Source organism: Protopterus annectens, chromosome 13.part0 (assembly GCF_019279795.1).
Source record: "Protopterus annectens isolate FY-2018-M chromosome 13.part0, PAN1.0, whole genome shotgun sequence".
Lineage (NCBI taxonomy): Eukaryota > Metazoa > Chordata > Ceratodontiformes > Protopteridae > Protopterus > Protopterus annectens.
In genome coordinates, this window is record NC_056747.1 from 1162022701 (window position 1) to 1162043659 (window position 20959).

Sequence of the window (20959 nt, forward strand, 5' to 3'; positions counted from 1 at the left end):
GAGCTGCTTGTGCCTTTTCTGGTTTCTTTCTTTCTTTTGTTTGTGGGAAGTGGGCAAATTACTGGTTGGTGTGCAATGGTTTGAAAAATACAGCTGTGTAAGTAAACTTACAATAACAGTAAATGTTTGAATGATTACTGCTGCACTATCCTTAGCTATAGGAGTTATTTCCAATCAATGATATAAGAGCTGGTCAGTTTCCAAAGCTTCGGGGCACCTTCCACATGCCCAAACTGTCTGGCAGCTCGAGCTGAGCTGACTAAAAGACATGTTTGGGTGCCAATCCATTCAGTGTTTTCCTGCCAACAGACAGGGAGGCTGAGGCCTGAAAAGACAATGTTAGGATTAATAAAAAATATATGTCCACACCCTGACATAAAAAACACAACTAAAAACAAGGGGTATGGAGGGATGCAGTGGCTATTGTAGCAGTGATCACGTGAACATGTACTGTTACGGTAAGTTTACTTACTCATACTGTTCATCATATTGATCAGTGCTGCAGTAGCCTTAGCTATATGGGCATATTACCCTAGTTTACTACATATGACAAAGAAAGAAGAGTTCAGGAGCCCCTGGAGAATGGTCCTTAAAAAGCCTGATCTAAACCTAGAGAAGAGACCAAGCTTATAGTGCTTTGTAAAAGTATGAACCGAGGACCAAGCTGCACCTCCTGGAATACTTCTAGAATCCAACCCTTTCCAAAAGCTAGAGATGAAGCCAAGGCCCTAGTAGAGTGGGCTTTGACCCTGGAATAACTTTGTTGCAGTGAGTATAACAAAAGGTAATAGCCTTAGATAACCATTTGGAAACAGTCCGTTGTGACACAAGTTGTCACTTCTTTTTACCTTCACAGGAAATGAACAATTTATCCAAAATATCTGAAATTTATTTCTGTCAAGATAGTGCACGAGTTGTCTGTGGACATCCAAGGTATGGAGTATCCTTTCCCCCTCACTTCTGTGTTCAGGAAAGAAAAGTGGGAGATGGACAGTCTGACAAAGTAAACTTGGACACCACTTTGGATAAAAAACTAGTATTATTTGTCAAAGAAACCCTGTCCCTGTGGAAAATAAGATAGGGTTGACTAACCATAAGAGTCTCTAAATCAGATACCCTTTCTTGCAGAGGTCAGAGCAATCAGTAAAACTGTTTTTCATATTAAGAACCTCAAGTCAGCCAGGTTAGCTGGTCCAAATGGAGCAAGTGTTAGCTTCTGTAACAACACCATTAAGATTCCAAGGCGGGACCACTGTTTGGAGGCCTTTTATGCAAAACCTCTTTCAAAAACATTTTGACAAGAAATTGCATTGAAAGTGGAGGATATGCTGAAATGGCAGACAAATGAACCTTGACAGAGGAGTAAGAAAGGCCATAACATTATAACTCACAAATACTGTAAAATCAGAGAACAACTAGCCCTGAATCGGTGTTGGTTATGTGGTTGGCATCAACTACAAAATATTTTCCATTTTCTAATTTATGATTTCTAGTAGCAGGCTTTCTTGCCTCCATTAGTACTTGCTGCACATCCTCGGTAAACAAGTACCTAAAGGGGAACCAACACCCTAGCATTCAGGCAGTCAACTGAAGTCGATTGTTTTCAGGGTGCATCAAACACCCCTGTTTTTTGTGTGAGCAGATCCAGTCTGAGAGGAAGCTTGTGGTAATTGTCCATGGCTATTTCCAAAAGAATGGAGTACCAAAGAGACTTTAGATACCACTGTATTTTTCTCATGTGGAGTATTGCTAGGAGTCTCATGGGAATCACAGGAGACAAATCTTGAGGTATTCCCTTGCAGTGACCAAAGTCTGAGTGGAAAATCCAAGAAATAGATACAGATATAAGTCTATTTTTTCTGTGGAAGAAAAGCTGTTTGAACTGTAGTGTCTAGTTGGCATCCCAGAAACACAATCCTGTAAGGAGGAGTCAAGAAAGACTTCTGAATGTTCTTTTGGAATGCCAGCTTGTGCAGGAGATCTCTCACCCTAGAGAGAGATTCCAAACACTCTGAAAAAGACTCTGCAAAGACAAGCAAGTCACCTAAATATGAAAAAATGTGGATGCCCTGTAGTCTGCAATGAGCTATAACTGGAGCTAAACACTTGACATACCTCTCAACCTGTTAGAGAAAGAAATCTGGACAAAACCATAAATAAATTGGGGAAAAGGCCTCAAAGTAGGGACATTTTTTAAATATTGCTCTTTCAACTTGGAAAGTTGATAGAATAGCAGATTTTGCATTAGCATGAATTTTCTGAAGGGTATGAAGTCTGAAACTCAAATGTCTGTCATTATTTTCTAACATCAGTCTTTAATGATTTGCCAGTAGTTTGCCAAAAAAACCACAATTTTATGAAAAACTGACCAAAATAGGAGGCAAAAATCTGTACAGTTGAGAGGTATGCTTGGTGAACACTCTCAGTGCAGTGGATAGTCCAAAGGTAAAGGCAGAAAATTGATGATGTTGTCCAGACACACAAAACCCTAGGAAATGCCTGAAGTCTGGGTGAGTAGGAATGTGATGATAAGCATCTTTTAAATAAAGAAGTTATGTACTTACCATAACGTTCCATGATTGTTGTCCTCTGTTGCCCTTCTTTCTTACTGGATGGGTTCGGAGCCGATACTCAGCTCCGACTCGGACAATACACTAGCTGGAAGTCTCTGTCTTGGCTCGTAGCTCAATACCTATCCTACAATGCATTGGAGTAACCCCAGATCTTGTTTGCTGCTAGTCATAAACGGAATGCATATTCCTATTTACATAACATGGAAAGAAAAATTATATATATATACACACACACACACACACACACACACACACACACACACACACACACACACACACACACAAACACACACACACACAAAATACATAAAAGATGAAAAACTAGCAATTTAAAAGGAACTCTCTCAGTAGAAGGAAAGAAAAACTCTCATTTGAGTCCTCTAGGAGCCTTTGTCTGGGGGAAGGAGGGAGGGACATAAGAAACATGGAACATTATGGTAAGTACACAACTTCTTTATGTTACGTTGTCCCTCTCGCCTTCTTTCTTACTGGATGGGACAGCGTCTCTAGCGCCATTTTCCCGGGTGGCACACGGGAGTACACCTTTGAGCACTGTAGACCCAAAAGAAGCTCTGTCCCTGGAGGCCAAATCTACCTTGTAATGAGTAATAAAGGTATGGGGCCTGGCCCATGTAGCAACTGCACAAACGCTGTCCATAGGCAGTCTAGCATAGTAAGCAGAGGATGTTGCTAGAGCTCTAGTTGAATGGCCTTTGATTTTGAAAGGTAAACTTCTATTGTTTGAAGTGTATATAAAGGTAATACAACTGGTAAGCCAATTTGAAAGTGTAATGTTTGACACTGGTTTGCCTCGCTTTGCTTGAGAAAAGGAAATAAACAGCTGGTCTGTTTTCCTGAAATTTTTGGTTCTATGTAAATAAAATCTCAGTTGCCTATGTATTCTGCCTTGTTGGAATGATTAGAAAAGAAAACTGGAAGTTCAATAGACTGGTTCAGATTGGTTTGAGAGCAGACTTTTGACATGAAAGATGGATTAGTCCTCAAGGATATTCTATCCTTATGAAAGATTGGGTATGGTAGCTTAATTGATAGAGCTTGCAACTCCGAGAATCTTCGTGCAGATGTAATGGCCACTAACAAGATGGTCTTCCAGGAGAGAAACTTTATATTGCATGAAGAAGCAGGCTCAAAAGGGGGTAAAGTTAGACAAGTAAGAACGAAATTTAAGTCCCAAGGTGATAAAGGTTCTTTAATGGGAGGATTCAACAAACTAGTTCCTTTTAAAAATGCTTTACACAGCCCATATGACATGAGATTAGGAGTGTATTCACCGATGTGATAATTGGAAATTGCAGCTAATTGGACTTTAATTGTAGCTGCAGCAGAGCCTTGCTGAAAAAGAGAGCTGCAGTAAAATTTTGAAGCCTGACTATGTTTGGAAGTGGAGCAGCCAAGCTGTCAAATTGAGGATATGGAGAGAAGGATGAAGTGCACCTGACATATGAGTCAGAAGGTCTGGGACTAGGTCCAGAGCCCATGGCTTCTCCTGAAGATGAGGCCAGATGAAAGGGAACCAAATCTGACGACGTCAATATGGAGCAATGAGAATTATCCTGCTTCTCAAGACCTTGGCTTTCTGAATGACTTTGGGAATTAGCGGAAAGGGAAGGAAGGCATACAGTAGTCCTGATGGCCAATTGTGGATGAGTGCATCTCTCTGTGTCTCCTCCACTGGGGGGATTAGGGCAAAGTAGCTGCTGCATTTGGTATTCAGGGGGGATGCAAATAGGTCACAGCAAGGCTGGCCCCAAGTTTGGAAAATCTTATCCACTAGGCTCTGTTTCAGAGACCACTCATTTGGCATTAAAATCGCCCTGCTGAGCTTGTCGGCTCTCACATTGGATTTCCCCGGGATATGCGTTGCTACCAGAAAACGTTGGGAAGAGATTGCCCATTGCCATACTCTCAGCGCCTCTCAACAAAGGGGGTATGATTTGGTTCCTCCTTGCTTATGTACCAGACTACGGACATGTTGTCTGACTGGACTGCAATAGTTCCTAGTGGGAGAGAGTCCTGAAGTGCTTGCAACACCAGAAGCACTGCTCTCATCTCTAGAACACTGATGTGCAACTGAGCCTCATGTTCTTGCCATGTGCCTTGGACTGTTCTTCACAGATAATGCCCCCACCATCCTATCTGAGAAGCATCTGTGGTCACTGTAGCAACAAGTTGTTGTGGAACAAAGGGTCTTCCGATGGTCACATGACTGGACTGAAGCCACCATCGGAGATCTCTCTTGCATGAATCCGTTATTATTATCTGATGGGACATAGGAAGTTCTTGAAGAGACCATTGAGCAAATAGAAGCCACTGAAGGATTCTCATGTACATCCTGGCTAGAGGGACAAGAGTGATGGTTGATGGCATGGTTCCAAGAAGTGTTAGGACTACTTTTGCTTTTATTTTGCTCCTGGGAAGAATGTCGACTATTTGCTGTCTGAGGGCAGAGACTCTGTCTGGCAGAAGGCGAGCCATCATAGAGAAAGTGTCTAGATCTGTGCCAATAAATATAATACATTGACAAGGCAACAAGGCAGATTTTTGAAAAGTCACTGTTATGCCTAACTGAACACAAAGTTCCAGTGTAGTGTCCCTGGCCTGTAGACGCAGATGCTTGATGGTGGCAGTTAGGAGCCAGTCATCCAGGTATGGAAACACTTGGAATTCCAGGTGTCTCTGGTGAGCCGTTACTACTACCATGTATTTGGTGAACACTCTGGGGGGTGTAGTGAGACCAAAGGGTAAACCTCAAAACTGATAATGACTGGCTCCCAGCCAGAAGCGTAGATGACTCCTTGATGCTCTGTCCATTTTTATGTGGTAGTACGCATCTTGGAGGTCTATTGAGCACATCCAATCATCTTTCCCTAAAAAGAGAAGAATAGACTGCAGTGTCACCATTCGGAACTTGGACTTCTTTACAGATTCGTTCAACTTGCTGAGATCCAAAATGGGTCTCCAGTCCCCTGTTTTTTTTGGTACTAAAAAGAATCTTGAATAAGTTCCGAATCCTGTTTGGTCTGCGGGGACTTCTTGGATGACTCTTTTGTTTAGCAACTCTTGGATTGCTATGGTTGCTTGTTCCCTCTGACTGGGTGGAACATCCGGGATTCTTCTGATCTGTGGAATGGGCTGGCAAAAAGGAATGGAATATCCTCTGGATATTATACTTTGTACCCACTTGTCTCTTGTGATATTTCACCAGGCTTCTGGGTACAAAGTTAATCATCCCCCGACTGCCACCAGAGAAGAGCAGGTAGGCCTCCTTTTAGGAGCGCTGATAGGGTCGGCTGTGAAAGGAATCACGGGCCCCCTGCCATGTGGGCGACGTCTACCATTATTGCCTCCCCCTCTGCCCCTGGGAAAGGGTTCACCTTGTGGATCTTGAAAAACTCCCTGGGATCTTTTGAATCACATCTTTCCACTCTTCTGGCCTTTAGGATAAGGTCTTGAAGGTATGGAAAAATGTACTCCAACGGCAGAGAGAGTTTTCCCCTCCTGCTCGCATCTGGTGAGTGTGTCCTCGACTTCTGGTCCAAAAAGAGAAGAACCATCAAAAGGGGCGTTGGTAAAGGTAGACTTGAAGGGCTCCACAAAGTTGCACAAGCGCATCCAGGAGTGGCTTCTCAAGGAAACTCTGGAACCTGCTGCCCTGCTCGCTCCATCTGCAGCATCGGATATTGGCCTCATGGAGGAGTTGACTATGGAATTTAAGGTGGATAGCTGGGCGGTCACTTTTTCTGAGAGCCCCCCCCCAGCTAATGAACCTTGTAGAGTATTATCTCCTAACTCCTTCAGGAGATCTCTTTGAAGTCTTGTAAAATGTCTGAGGTAGTTCAGCGATCTGAGAGTGAATGTCACTGATGGGAAAACACGCTTCCGGTATCTGTCCATCATTCGAGAACCTTTATTTGGCAGACAGACAGATGAGGATGTCTCAGAGAGTTCCTTTTTGGTGGCTCCTGCTGCCACCACCATAGCATCTACAGGTACACTGAGAGAAATTCCTTATCCAAAGGAGCTGACAGGAACTTATTTGGCCTCCAAGGGACTGGCTCCATAGTGTCTGGTGACTCCCACGCCTTTCAATTAACCAAATCCATAAGCTCATCGAAAGGTGAAGAAACCCAGGAGGCTGAAGGTTGAGATCCAAAGGCCTTCAGGTACACTGACTCCTCATCACAAGGGTTGATGGGTTTCCAGCCGTCTCTCTGTTTTAGGATCTCTAGGATATCTGAGAAAGAGATATCTTCAGAGGACGACTGTGGGGAACCTTCTGCTTCCACAAGGTCAGTGTCAAAAGTGATGGATTCATCAAGGGAGGCTACATGCTTCCTCTTGCATGTCTTCTTCTAAAGTAGCTCCTCAGACGGGTAGCCTGGGGAGATCTTGGGAGAGTGTGGCTCGCCCAATGGGGCTTCCTGAGGCCCTGAATCTCTGCTGTCCTGTGGATGGGATGGTGCCGAAGCAGATGCCGGTGCCTGAAGGGAAAGAATGCCAGTATCCCTGAGAAGAGCTGCAAAAGGGGACAGCAGACTCCTCATCACCTCGAAGGCCAATCCCCCCCACTCCGAGGACACCCCCTGTTCCAAGGAAGCGGAGGAAATCCATGGCACCAAGGAGATCAGCTCCGAGGCCGATGTAGGAGCCAAGCTCACCCACGCCAATGCACCAAGGGGCAGACTCAGAACCGAAGAGACTCTGGTCCTAGACTCCCCCCCCCCCCCCCGGAGCAGACTGGAGAACTACGGCTACTAGACCCTCTGGACGGCACCAAAAGTGTCGGAGCAGGCAACAGTTCTGAAGAGTCCCGAAGGGGTCTCAGAACCAAAGAGTCTACCACAAGAGGTAATCTGGCATTCCAGATCTGAAGATCCAGCTTGGCTCGGAGGAGGAACAGGGATTGTAGTCATCTTGGATGGCTCCAAGACCAGTGGGGTCGGAGCCGAGAACAATTTTGCCAGTGCCAGTGACTTCAAAAGCCTGCGCACCACCCTGTCCACATCTTCATATGATAAGCTCCTAGAGGACCTGGATGAAAGAGTGGGGGATCGAGACCTTTGAAGAATAGGGGATCTCAAAGTCGGAGATACCGGTTCTAATTCAACGGACCAGCTCCAAAAAGTAGTCTCTATTGGTTTTGAAGTCTTTGGAACTGATGAGTTAGGTTTGTCTTTACTGACTGTCTCCCTTGGTTCTGAAGGCAGTGCAGCCAAAGAGAGAGATTTTTCAGTCAATTTAGGCAATTTCTTTGGAGGCTCTAAATGAGCTGAGGAAGAGGATGAAGAGGAAGGTCTCTTGGACTTGTCACTAGTAGTTGGAGAAGTTTGTAAAAGCATCAAAAGAAGGCTTTATTAAACCTCGTAAAATCAGTTTGTTTTTCCTCTCATGTAACACTCGAGAGCTGAAGGAGTGACAAAAACTGCAGGATTCCTGTAAGTGAATAGCACCTAAGCAGTACACGCACACACTGTGCCCATCAGTTATAGACATTTTTTGGGAGCATTATTGGCATTTCTTGAACCCAGAGACTTTGGGTTCTTTATCTCTGGACTCTTTAGACATGTTGAACTGCAACAAAAAAAAAATTATACCAAACACACAGCAAAAACCAGTACAGGGAACTAACAGCTCTACCCTCTAAGTTAAATGGGCTCTAGGCCCTCTAACTTAAATTGACCTAGCTGAGCTGACGGGGAACAGACAACACAAACCCTCTATAAAAAAAATTAAAAAAAAGTTACTTTTAGCTCTCTAACTTAAATGAGCTAAAAGGGAAATACACAATTACCACAAGACTGACAGGGACAGGACAGGCCTAGTGAGAAAACAACGGCCAATAAGCAACAACACAACAGGCAATAAACGAATTATGTCAAAAACCTATAGAAAGGATAAACTGCCTAAACTAAAATCTACAATAACTCTAATAATAAGAAATTGTCAAAAACAACTGTCAGTAATATAATCAAAAAACACTTAGCCACGGCCAACAAGAGAGCATCCAAACTCGTCAAGCGGAAAACGAGATCTGGGGGTTACGCCAATGCATTGTGGGATAGGTACTGAGCCACGAGCCAATTCACAGACTTCGAGCTTGTGTACTGGCCGAGTCGGAGCTGACTATAGTCTCCGAACCCATCCAATAAGAAAGAAGGCGAGAGGGACAACATAACATCTAATGTTATAAGCAAACTTGAATGCAGAAGATGTAACAGGTTGTGAAGTGACAATATTTTGAATTTGGGCACTATCACAAAAGGACAGTTGTGTACACTTACCATAAATGTAGATGTTCGGGTGTATTCACTGTTGCAGTCATCACACTTGGGTTATCTGCCTACAGGCAGCCCTCAGTTGGCCCAAATACCAGAGTCTTGGGATTTCTGCGTCGGATGCTGTCGCCTCTTCCATGACATCAGGTCGTCAGGGGTATAAAACATGCAGCCGACGCCATTACATCAGTTTTATGTCAGAAGCCCCCAAAACAGGAAGCTATTACATGGTGTGGAACACCTCCAGTAAAAAGTAAATACTCCTGCCATAAAAGATGGCCATAAAGAGGATAGATAAAGCCAGGGGGCTGGAGGGAGGGAAACCAGGACTGCAACAGTCAATACACTCGAAAATCTACATTTATGGTAAGTGTACACAACTGTACTATGTTCTTCCTGTTTCACTGTTGCAGTCATCACACTTGGGTTGATTCCCAAAGCTGAGGAAGGGTGGAGGCAGTCAAGAAGTGTTAGGGCTGGCTAGCATGCCTTGTAAGACTGCTGTAGCAAATCCAGCTCTGGATTTAGAAAAAAAATAGGCAAGTTGTAATGCTTGGTGAAGGTGTGTACAGAACTCCAGGTTGCAGCTTCCAGGATGTCCCTGGTAGGGACTCCACAGAAAAATGCTGTAGAGGCTGAAGTAGCTCTAGTGGAATGAGTTCTGACCCCTGAGGGGTTTTCCATGGTGCTTGTAGCAGAAATGGATGCAGTGTGCTATCCATTTGGAAGTGGTTTGCTTCAAAATGGCCTTGCCCTCTGTCCCTGCAGCAAAGCTGACTAGCAGCTGGTCAGATTTTCTGAAAGGCTTAGTCCTGTCGAGGTAGAACCTGAGCTGTCTGTGCATGTCAAAGGAGTGCAGGATCCTTTCCCCTTTATTCTGAGGATTAGGAAAAAAGGTTGGAAAATGGATGGATTGGTTTAAAGCCACACTGGATACCACCTTGGGCATAAAGGATGGGTTAGTCCTGAGGGAAACCCTGTCAGCATGGAAAATAATGAAGGGTTCCATCACCATTAGTGCCTGTAACTCAGACACTCTTCTTGCTAAAGTAATAGCTAGAAGTAAGGCTGTTTTCCAAGAAAGGAATTTTAACTCTGCTGAAGCAGCAGGTTCAAAAGGGGGAAGTGTGAGCTTTTCCAGTACAAAGTTAAGGTCCCAGGCTGGGGTGGGGAGCTCTCCTAGGGAGCCTTAAATTGTTAGCTCCTCTCAGGAACTGTTTGATGAGAGGGTGAGAAAAGAGAGGTGGCTCAGTATAAAAATTAGCTGAAATGGCAGAGGCATGAATCGTAATGGATGAGAAGGATAGGTCTCTGTGGAGCAGCTCTGCTAGGCAAGGATTTGAGGTACGGTGGGCACAGCTGAGTCCTTTCCTTGATACTGACTCCAAGAACAATATCTTTTCCACTTTTCAGCATAGGATATCCTAGTAATAGGCCTTCTGGCCTCAAGGATGACGTCCAGCACCTGTTTTCTGAGGGATGCTGGTGGGGTATTCAGGGGATAAGCCAAGCTGCAAGGTTTAAGGTTTGCAGCTGTGGATGCAAAATCTGTCCCTCCTGCTGAGACAGCAGGGAAGGTGTCTGATGTAGGTGCCAGGGTGGCACTGCTGTCAGACTGTGTAGGAGTGGGTACCAGTGTTGGCGTGGCTGGTCCGGTGCAATAAAGATTGGCCTTGGCCTGTCCTGTTTGATCTTGAGTAGTACTTTTGAAAGGAGGGGCAGAGGAGGAAATGCATAAATTGAGAGGTTTTCCCATATAAAGAATAGGGCATCCACCCTCCAGGCTCTGCTGTGAGGGTTTCTGGTGCAAAATTTGCTCAATTGGTGGTTTTGGGGGGAGGCAAAAAGGTACACCTCTGGATTAGAAGTTTGAATGAGTTGGGTTCCAGTAGATTTCGCTTGCCTGACAGGAACTGAGCTTGTAGGTGCACTTGGTAGCTCAAGGCTGTGTTCCACAGGGCCATGGCTAACCTGCAGAGTGGGTAAGAATGAGTTCCCCCCTGCATGTTTATGTACCACATAACTGTGGTGTTGTCTGTCTTTATCAGGAGATGTCCTGGAAGGATAAAGTATTTGAAGGCTGTCAGAGCATTCTGTACAGTTACCATCTCTTTTTGATTGATATGCAGGGGAATTTGTTCTGGGCTCCATTTGCCTTGAATGCATTTGCCTGCCATGTGAGCCCCCCATGCATAGTCTGATGAGTCTGCTGTCAGGGTTTGGGCGACGAGGGGTTGAGTGAAAAGAAGTCCCTTTTTGTCATTGCAAGCCTCTGCCCACCAAAGGAACTCTGCCCTTAGACAAGGTATGATAGGAAAAACTGTTTACAGGTCCTGAGAATGTTGACACCAGAGACTTTTTAAAGTACCACTGAAGTTTCCTCATATGCAGTCTTGCATATGGAATTAGCAGAATGCATGAGGCCATGAAACCTAGGGCTTGCAGTATTTTCCTTGTAGATAGCTGGGTTTTGGTGGCCATAAGTTTGAAGTAGTTTGTCAAATGGACTTGCTTTTCTGGAGTGAGGAATGCCATCTGGGAAGTTGTGTTCAAGCTTGCTCCCAGGAATACAAGTTGTTGGCTGGGCACCAGTTGTGATTTATTTTCGTTGATGATGTATCCCAGTGAAGTTAGAAGTATTTTTACAAATGCCAGGTGCTGAAGTAGCAATTTCTGACTGTCCGCCTGAATCAGGTAATCATCCAAGTATGGGTAAATTTGAATATTTCTCTGCCTGCAGTATGCAATGGCTGGAGCCAGGCACTTTGTGAATACTCTGGGTGCAGTAGATAAGGCAAATGGAAGTGCAGAGAACTGATAGTGCATAGAGCCTGCCCTGAAACGCAGATATTTCCTGCAATACTTCCTTATGGGGATGTGCAGATAAGCTTCTTTTAAGTCTAGGGTGACTAACAGGTATCCTTGGCTAGCATAGGAAGAAGCTGTTGCAGTGTAAGTATTTTGAATTTTGGGACCACCAGAAAGGTGTTCAGAATAGCTAGATCCAGGATAGGGCAACAAGAGCTCTCTTTTCTGGGCACCAGGAACATTCTGGAGTAGAAACCCTGTCCCCTTTGTTCTACTGGAACAGGTTGAATAGCCCTGATATGGAGAAAGGAAAGTACTTGCTTTTGAGCCTCTGCCCACTGGTTTGGTGGAAGGTCTGGCAACCCACTTGGGGTTGGCAGTGAGTGGAAGTAGAATCTGTATCCCTGGGATACAATGTTTAGAACCCATTGGTCCTGAGTAATGGACATCCAGTTTTTTGCATGAAGGGCGAGTTTTCCTCCTAGGGGTGCAAGTACTTGGGTATGGCTGGGAAGGATAACTGGAAAGTCATTGTGAACTTTTTCCATAAGGGGGTTACTTACCACTCCCTGTTTTTGAGGTGGGAACACTCCATTGTTTAGATCTCTGCATACCCTGAGACTGTAGTCTTGGTGGTCTGTTTCCCCTGGGTTTGGACTGAGAGGGAGGGACTGGAAAGGACCAGTTTTTTGAAGGCCAATGCCTACTGAATCTAAGTGGCTGCACCTGTAAGAAATCTTTGACAGTTTGCATAGATTTAGCTTTTTCTTCCATCTTTTTAAAAACAACTTCTGCTTTTGTGCCAAACAAACAATCCTGATTTAATGGAGCATCTAGTAATTTTGCTTTGACATGGTCTGGCAAGACTTGTTCCTTCAGCCAAGCATGCCTTCTCAGTACAGACCCAGTGACAACAGCCCTGCAAGATGCTTCTAAGGCATCAAATCCACACTGCAAAGTATGTTTACTAACTTGGTTTGCAGAATGCATTAACTCTTGTAAATCTTTATTTTCTGCACAATCTGGAAGTAACACCATTTTTTGTTTAATTAGTTCCATAATATGTTGCTGGTACTTCAACATGTGAAACTGGCAATTCAAAGCCCTGATGGCAAGAGTTGCAGAGCTATATACCTTCTTACCCCATCTGTCTAAAGCTCTAGAATCCCTGTCTGAAGGGATAGGGGTTTTGGCTGTAGTAGCCTTAATGCCTTTAGGTCCCTGGGAAATGGTCTCTGGATCCGCAGTAGAATTCTTAAAGAGAAATTTGAGAAGAGTCAGGTACTCTGTAGTACCTGTCAGGTTTTCTAGGAGCTGGTGGCAAAGTGTGAGGAGTAAGACTGGATCCCATGAAGACATCATCTACAATATCCAGGACAGAGGGTATAGCTAGAGGCCTGTGCTGAGGAAAATCTAAAAATCCACCCCCCCCACCCCCGAGTCTCTTTTTGGACTGAGGATAGTCCTGGCATTCCCAGCGGAAATGCTCTCTTAAGGTATGCAAGGTTTCACCAAAAGAAAAATCCTCTATAGGGGAGGCAGAGGGAATGGATTCCTCTGAATCTGAATCCTCATATGTAGATAAGGGTATGTCTTGGTAATCAGAAGGGTCAGGGTCAGAGTCATCGGACTCCTGGTCTGTAGAATCAGAAGGAAATTCAATTCTTTGTTTTTTAGCAGGGGAAGGCTGGCTTCCCCTAATTAGAGTAATAAGGTCTTCAGCCATTTTAAGCATTTGTTTTTGTGGCATGGGAGCTTGAGCATGCGCTTTGGACTTCGGTTTTCTAGGCGTAGTGCAAACTCTGGGCCGAAGAAACTTGGTAGTTTTAGTTAAAAATAAAGTTGTCCGTTTAATACGAATATCGGTAGGCCGGAATACACCCTCAGAAGCCTGTGCCTGCACAGCGGCTTGGGACCCATCCAAGGAAGAGACATCCGCAGGTTTCATAGTCGAAGAAGCATCTTGCGGCATACCGGACTCTGAATGGGTCTTAGTAGAGACCTGCGAATCTGCAGAAGCGGGTATCAGGGGCTGCGAAGGCGTCTCACTGAGTACCGGCGGACTGGCGACTAGCTTAACGGAAGCTATGTCAGCAGTTTTGGACTTACGCAGTCTGTCTCTGTCTTTATCCTTGCGTTTTTTCGGAAGATCGGTAGTCGGATGGCTTATCGAAGCCATTTCAGAATACGGAGAACAAGAGCGAAAGAATTTAGCGACAAATATAGCCTGACGACAAATGGTTTGGGCATTAAACAAGGCACAAAACTGACAGCGAGGGACATTGTGGTCTGGGCCTAAACAAGTGACGCAGTAAGAATGAAAATCTCTGTGAGGTATTTGCTTTTCACAGGCAAGACAATTGTTAACTTCTTCTGACATCGGTTAGAGCAACACAAAAGGATCCCCAATGGGGTACTTAGCTTTAGAAGACTTCAGGTTTGAAACTCGAAAAACAAAAATTTCAAGAAGTGGATGACTGGCAATTACAAACTGCTTCTGCTTTTGGCTCTTTCATGGCAAGAAAGACTGATGTAATGGCGTCTGCTGCATGTTTTATACCCCTGACGACCTGACATCATGGAAGAAGTGACAGCATCTGATGCAGAAATCTCAAGACTCTGGTATTCAGGACGACTGAGGGCTACCTGCAAGCAGATAATCCAAGTGTGATGACTGCAACAGTGAAACACGAAGGACATCAGGTTTAGGAAAGAAAGATCCAGAACTGGTCTCCATGCATTTTCTACATTTGGCAACAATGACATCCTTGAATAAAAACCCTTTCCTAACTGGGAAGGGGGAACAGATTCCATCAATCCCTGGGACAGCATGTGATGGAGGACAGGATGAAACAGGAGAGTCTCGTCTGGAGGATGAGTAATTACCCCCTGGAAAGGAAGAGGAACTTCCTCCAACTGCCATCTGTAACCTTGATGAATTGATCTTCAGGACTCATTTGTCTGAAACTACCTGTTGTCAAAAAGAAAAATGGAGATTCAGACTTTCTGGAAGAAAAACGGGGCTGCAAGGTGGGGTGGGGGGACAAAGTCTCTTAAAAAGTTATTCTGATTTATTGGACTGTCGTTGGTGTTGGGGAGTTTCCAGAATTATTCTTGCAACCCCCTTGCTGCCACTTCTTAAACATCTGTTTTACCTTTTGTTGAGACTGTTTATTTTGTTTCTTACCAAAACTGGATGAGGAGTTACAGAATTCCTTGGAAAACTTGCAAAAGAAGGGCTGAAAATTTGAGAGATTCCCTGTATCAGATTATCCCTTTCATTACAATTTTCAATCACTTCTGCAGTAGAGGGTCCAAAAACTAAATGTCTTTCCAAAGGATAATTTAAAATCTCATTTTAAACATCATCTGGGAGGTTTTGAGATCGCAGCCAAACAAACTTCCTTAAAAGAGTACCAGTGGCTACTGCCCTTGAAGAAGTATCAACAGATTCATATACACATTGCAAATAATGAGCAGCAACTTGAAAAGGTGAAGAAATGTAATTATTTTAAGCAGATTCATCCTGACAAGAAGAAAATAAAAGTTATGTAATTACCATAATAATAGATTTGTTTTGTCTAGTTCAGCCTGCGGGTTATCTGATCTGACTCAGATCAGAGATTGGTCAAATCCAAAAGTGTTCACTTCTCTGAAATCTACCTCCTATACCCATAATACCCTAACCGACAAACCTCAGATCAAGTTTGCCCCTCTCTAACAAACAGTTACACTGTCTAACTCCAAACAACTGCAAAAACCAAGGACCCCCAAACAGGAGGTGGGAAATAACAGCTCCCAACCCAGTCAACCAAAGGATCAACAGAACATAACATAGAAGGGGGCAGGTGGGTGGGATGGTTGAACCGGACAGAAAGAGACAACACGGATCTATCATTACGGTAAGTACATAATGTTTGTATCCAATGTTGTCTTTGATTCGACCCGGAGGACAGAGTCCCTGGCCATGTCACACCCTAGGAAGGCCCTAGGAGAGCACATTTCTCAACATGGTGGAAAAAAAGAGGCCCGAGACCTCGACTGAATATCCAATTTGTAGTGAGAGACACAGGTATAAGGACCCACCCAAGTAGCAGTGGCACAAATGTCATCCATAGCCGCCCTCGACAGGAAGGTTGTAGAAGTAACTATGGCTCTAACAGAAAGACCCTTCAGTTTGCAAAGAAATTTCTTTTCTTTCACAGTGAAAACAAATGAAATGCAATCAGATAACCACTCAGACATAGCAGACATGGATGTGGGTTTTCCTAAATGGGCTTTAGAGAAAAAGCAAATAAATGGTTCTATTTTCTAAAGGACTTGGTTCTATCCAAATAGAATCTCAACTGTCTTCGAATGTTGAGACAATGAAGCAAACAGTCTTCTTTATTTGAAAATTCAGGTAAGAACACCGGAAAATGGATGGCCTAATTTAAATTGTTGTCCATGCTCAGCTTAGGCAAAAGGGCAGACTCCATCCCACACAGAAAATAAGTCCTAGATTGGAAGGCGGAATAAAAAGATTCCCTTAAGGAAGGTCTTTGACATCTTTAAAGCTGTTACTGCTGTATTATTTCTACCAACATGAACATTAGAAATGGCTGCCAACTGCACCTTATCAGTGGAAAAACTAGATCCTGTATAAAATAAGCCAGGAAATCAAGAATAGCCTCTACTGGCGCCAATAAGGGACCTAAACCTTTAGAATGAGCAAAGAGGGTGAAACATCACTACTTCTTAGCACAGACTTTGTGAGTAGAAAGTTTCTGATAACAGGCCAAAATGTGAACCACTCTCTCTGAAAGCTTGAGATCTCTGGCAATTGGAGAAACCATGCAGATAACTTGAACATCTGAATATATGGTGGGTCTAAACCCATTGAATGAGAAATCATATCCAGAATGGGACCCAGAACTCATGGAGGGTATTTCAGGAGAGGCCAAAGAAAAGGGGAATTACACCTCTCGGGGTCAAAATGGAGCAACGAGGACTATGGCTGCAATGCAACAGGCAGCCTCCTGGAGGAACTTTATTATTAATGGGGTACAAACATATGCATACAGAAGAACAGGGGGGCAAGCATACAGAAGAGCATCCTTTGCTGACTGTTCCTGTGGAAGAACAAAGGCATAACAACTCTTGCAATTGGTGTTGGATGGGGAGGCAAACAGATTGCAAAACAGAGTGCCCAAGCACAGAAAAATCCGAGCAGCAACCCTTGGGATGATCCATCAGGAAGTAGAATGCTCTTTCTCAGATTGTCTGCTAAAATGCTGGAGTTCCCTGGGAGGTGTGTTGCTATCAGAAACTGTTGAGAAGAAATTGCCAATTGGCAAACCCTCATGGCTTTCCGACAGAGAGGATATGATTGGGTTCTTCCTTATTTGTTCAGATACCAGAAAACAGACATATTGCTCTTGGGAGGAGATCCTGAAAAGTCTGCAACACAAGCAGGAATGCCCTCATCTCCAAGACAACGGTGTGAAGATTGGCCTTGGTCATATACAAGGTCCCCTGCACTGTCTTCAAAATGCCCCCCCCCCCCTCCACACCTGAAAAGGGAGGCATCCATTGTGCTTTTTCCTAGTGTAGGAAGAATAACAAATGGTCTCCCAGGCAATATAAGGGGAGACTCCAACCACCATTTGATGTGACTCTGACAAATTTGTATCAGCATTATTGGACAATCCATTGAATGAGACAAGTAGGACTGCTGCATCACTAGTGTCCACTGCAGAATCCTCATGTGGTTCCTCACCAGAAGAACTAGGCAAATTGCTGCAGCCATGTGACCTAAACGTTTGAAAACCATGGAAGCCAGAGGTTTTCTGTAGAACATCGAGGATGTGGCCTGAAGATGAAAGGTGGAAACCCTGAGTGATGGAAACTTGGCAATCCAAGACACCATGTTTAAATGACAGCCTATGAACTCCAAGTCCTGAACTGGGTGCAGATTGGGCTTCTGATGGTTTATACTGATTCCTAAAGAAAAGCATAACTGAAGAACGGAATCCCTGGCCATGACTACTGATGTCCTCATGGAGGCAGTGAGAAGCTAACTGTCCAGGTGTAGAAAGACTTACATACAGCGTGTAGAATTGGTAATGACTGGCTTCAAGCCAGATGCGGAGAAACCTCTTGGACTGCCTCACCATCTTTATATGATGGTAAATGTACTTGAGATCTACTGACCACATCCGATTGTCCTTCCTCAAAAGAGGCAGGATGGACTGCACCTTAACCATCTGGAACTTGGTCTGTTTCACAAAACAATTTAACTTGTTCAAATCCAAGATTAAATGGAACCAAACAAGCCCCTGCACGAACGGCATGTGCACGGCCAAACCCCGAAGTAAATCCAGAAAAAGAGGCCAGCACCCAACTCCTGTAACATAGGCATTACTGGTTTATTTCAAAATGAAACAGCAAAAAGTGTAACTGTACAACATGGTTGTACCGGTTTCGGCAAAGCCTTCCTCAGCAACCAAACATGATGCAAAAAAACCACACCAACACGCTGTTTTCTTTACTTATAAAGAAGTTCGTACAAAATACAAGGAGCGCCCTCTAGTGCATATGATAATAATGCACAATTTACTATCCACATAAAAAGTGTGCAAAAATAATGATATATAAAAAATATAATATATAAGAAATAATGTATAAAAAATGCAAATATAAATGCTTCAAAAGTGATAGTTCAGACCCGGAGGAAAAAGGGCCCTCAATTTAATAATCCACATTTTTTCTTTGTTAGTAGGCATTTCATGTAGAACATGAGATTGTTTATGCCTAACCTTAATGTGATCAATAACCATAAAACAAAAATTGCCCGTAGGGTGTGTAGAAATGTGTTTATACAAAGAACTAGAACCCTTTTTATTCTTAATATCACTAAGATGTTCCCCTATCCTAACCTTAAAAGGACGGGAAGTTTGTCCAACATAAAATGCTCGACAATTGCACTGGGCCAAATAAATCACCCAAGAAGTACTGCAATTAGCAAAGCATAAAACATTATAAACTTGTGGACAATTATGTGAAGAAAAGGTCTGACATTTCAACACCCTAGGGGCAAAAGGTACAATGACCACATGGGTAACAACCCAATATTGAGCCAACAAATAAATGAGCTTGAGTAGACGAGCCTGCATCCTTACTATAAACCCTCTTGTAGTGACTAAAAAGAGATCCCAAAGACTGCCCTTTGCGAAATGAAAAATGACTTTGATCCCCTACATAATTCTTGAGGACTTCATCCGATTTTAACAAGTGCCAATGATTACGAATAATATTCATAAAACCAACAGTATTTTTCCCATAAGTTGTAACCAGTCTCAGCAAATCTGAGTTGCCAGCATCCCGAACCCGATAAGTTAATAACTCAGTTCTATCTCGCTGGTTCACAAAGTGATTAGCCCTTGTGATGTCACCCCCTTGATAGCACCTACTCTTAAACCTGGAAATAAGGTCCCTTCTGTAATGGTCGTATGTGGAGGTACTAAAACAAATCCTTTTGACACAAAGAAATTGAGACTTAGGGATATTCCTGATGACATGCTGGGGGTGGAAACTGTTGGTATGTAATAGGGTATTGAAATGAGGAAATTTTTCTAATTATCTCACTCTCCAGAGTGTTGGCATCTGTTCTTTTTACCAAAACATCCGATCTTGAATAAGTCAACTTAAATTCAATACCCCATATATTGCCATTCAGATATTCTAAAAATTCCATAAGGAATTCCACATCAGCTGTCCAGACCATCCAGCAGTCATCAAGATATCTCCTCCATATGTCCATTTCACTGATGTAAATATTGTGACAGATATCATAAATCACCTGATCCTCCATATACGCCATAAATAAATCCACATAAATGGGGGCAAAAGATGCCCCCTTGGCAGTGCCCTGAACCTGCCAATAACATCTATCCTTGAAATAAAACACATTATGAATCGGGACCTGTTCTGTCATACAAACCAGAAGGGTGTTGAAACCAGGCTTATAAATGTTGGCCTTGTCCAACCAATACTGCAGGGCCAAAAGTCCTGCCCAATGGGGAATGCTGGTATACAAGGAGGTGACATCCAAGGTACACAGAACTTAACTGGGTTCCAATTGTGTTTCCGAAATAATGGAGAGAAATTGAGTAGTATCTTGAATTCGTGAACGTATGTAAATCAAAAGTGGTTTTAAGTACAAAGTAAGGAATTCAGGCAGACAACTTCTTTATAAGTAAAGAAAACAGCATGTTGGTGTGTTTTTTTGCATCATGTTTGGTTGCTGAGGAAGGCTTTGCCGAAACCGGTACAACCATGTTGGTGTACGGTTACACTTTTTGCTGTTTCATTTTGAAATAAACCAGTAATGCCTATGTTACAGGATTTGGGTGCTGGCCTCTTTTTTTGGATTCAAATCCAAGATTGGCCTGAGGGCCTTGTTTTTCTCTGGAACTAAAAAGAATCTAGTCTATACTCCAGATCTGTGTTGGTCTAGTGAGACCTCCTGGATGACCAGACTTATTAACAACTTTTTGATTTTGACAGCTGCATACCTCCTCTGATGGGGTGGCATGTCTGGAAGGTATCTGGTATTCTCTTTTGGGGGAAATAAAAATGGAATCATGTAGCCTCTGAATACAACCGATAACACCCAAATGTCTGAGGTGATGGCTTACCAACTCCCAAACTTCTGGGTGCAGAGCCAAACAACCTCTGACTGCCTCCACAGTTGGGCAACCCTTCAGGGGTGTTGGAAGGGCCTCCTGGAAAAAGCTCTGTGGAAACGCTCATTCTGCAGACTGCCTTTGCAGTGCGGCCAGTGTCCATTCTAGTAACTCCCTGCCGTTGAGGGGGAACCTTCTGCAGAACCATCTTGAAAAGGTGTTGTGCAACTGCAAGGTGGAAAACTGAGTCTCCATAGTCTTCTGACACTGGCTGTTGTGTTTTAACCACTACTGACACTTCAGACACAATGTCAGGCTAAAGTCTTCTCAAGTGGCAAGGTAATTTAACACCCTCAGTGCAAAAGTGGCTTATGTGTAGGAGTGCTTTCCCAAATGGTCAAGTGCCATAGGCTCCCTTTTGGGGGAGGTGGACTGAAGAACTCTCTTCTGAGATGTCCCTTTTTGGTGGCTGATGCCACCATAATAGCATCAACATGGGGACCCTTAATCTAATGTTGACAGCCATTGGGAGGGGTCCACATTTTTCAGGTTTCTTGGGGACGAGTTCTACCTTATCTGGTTCTCTCCAGGCCCTCTGAGACACCAAATCAAATGA

General features: G+C 43.7%; 1 protein-coding gene across 6 annotated transcripts in view; it reads right to left on the reverse strand.

Moving 5' to 3' along the window:
• The window catches only part of HDAC5 (histone deacetylase 5), a 2571411-nt gene that overhangs the window by 489792 nt on the left and 2060660 nt on the right, over positions 1-20959 (reverse strand). The gene's annotated exons all lie outside the window — the stretch shown is intronic.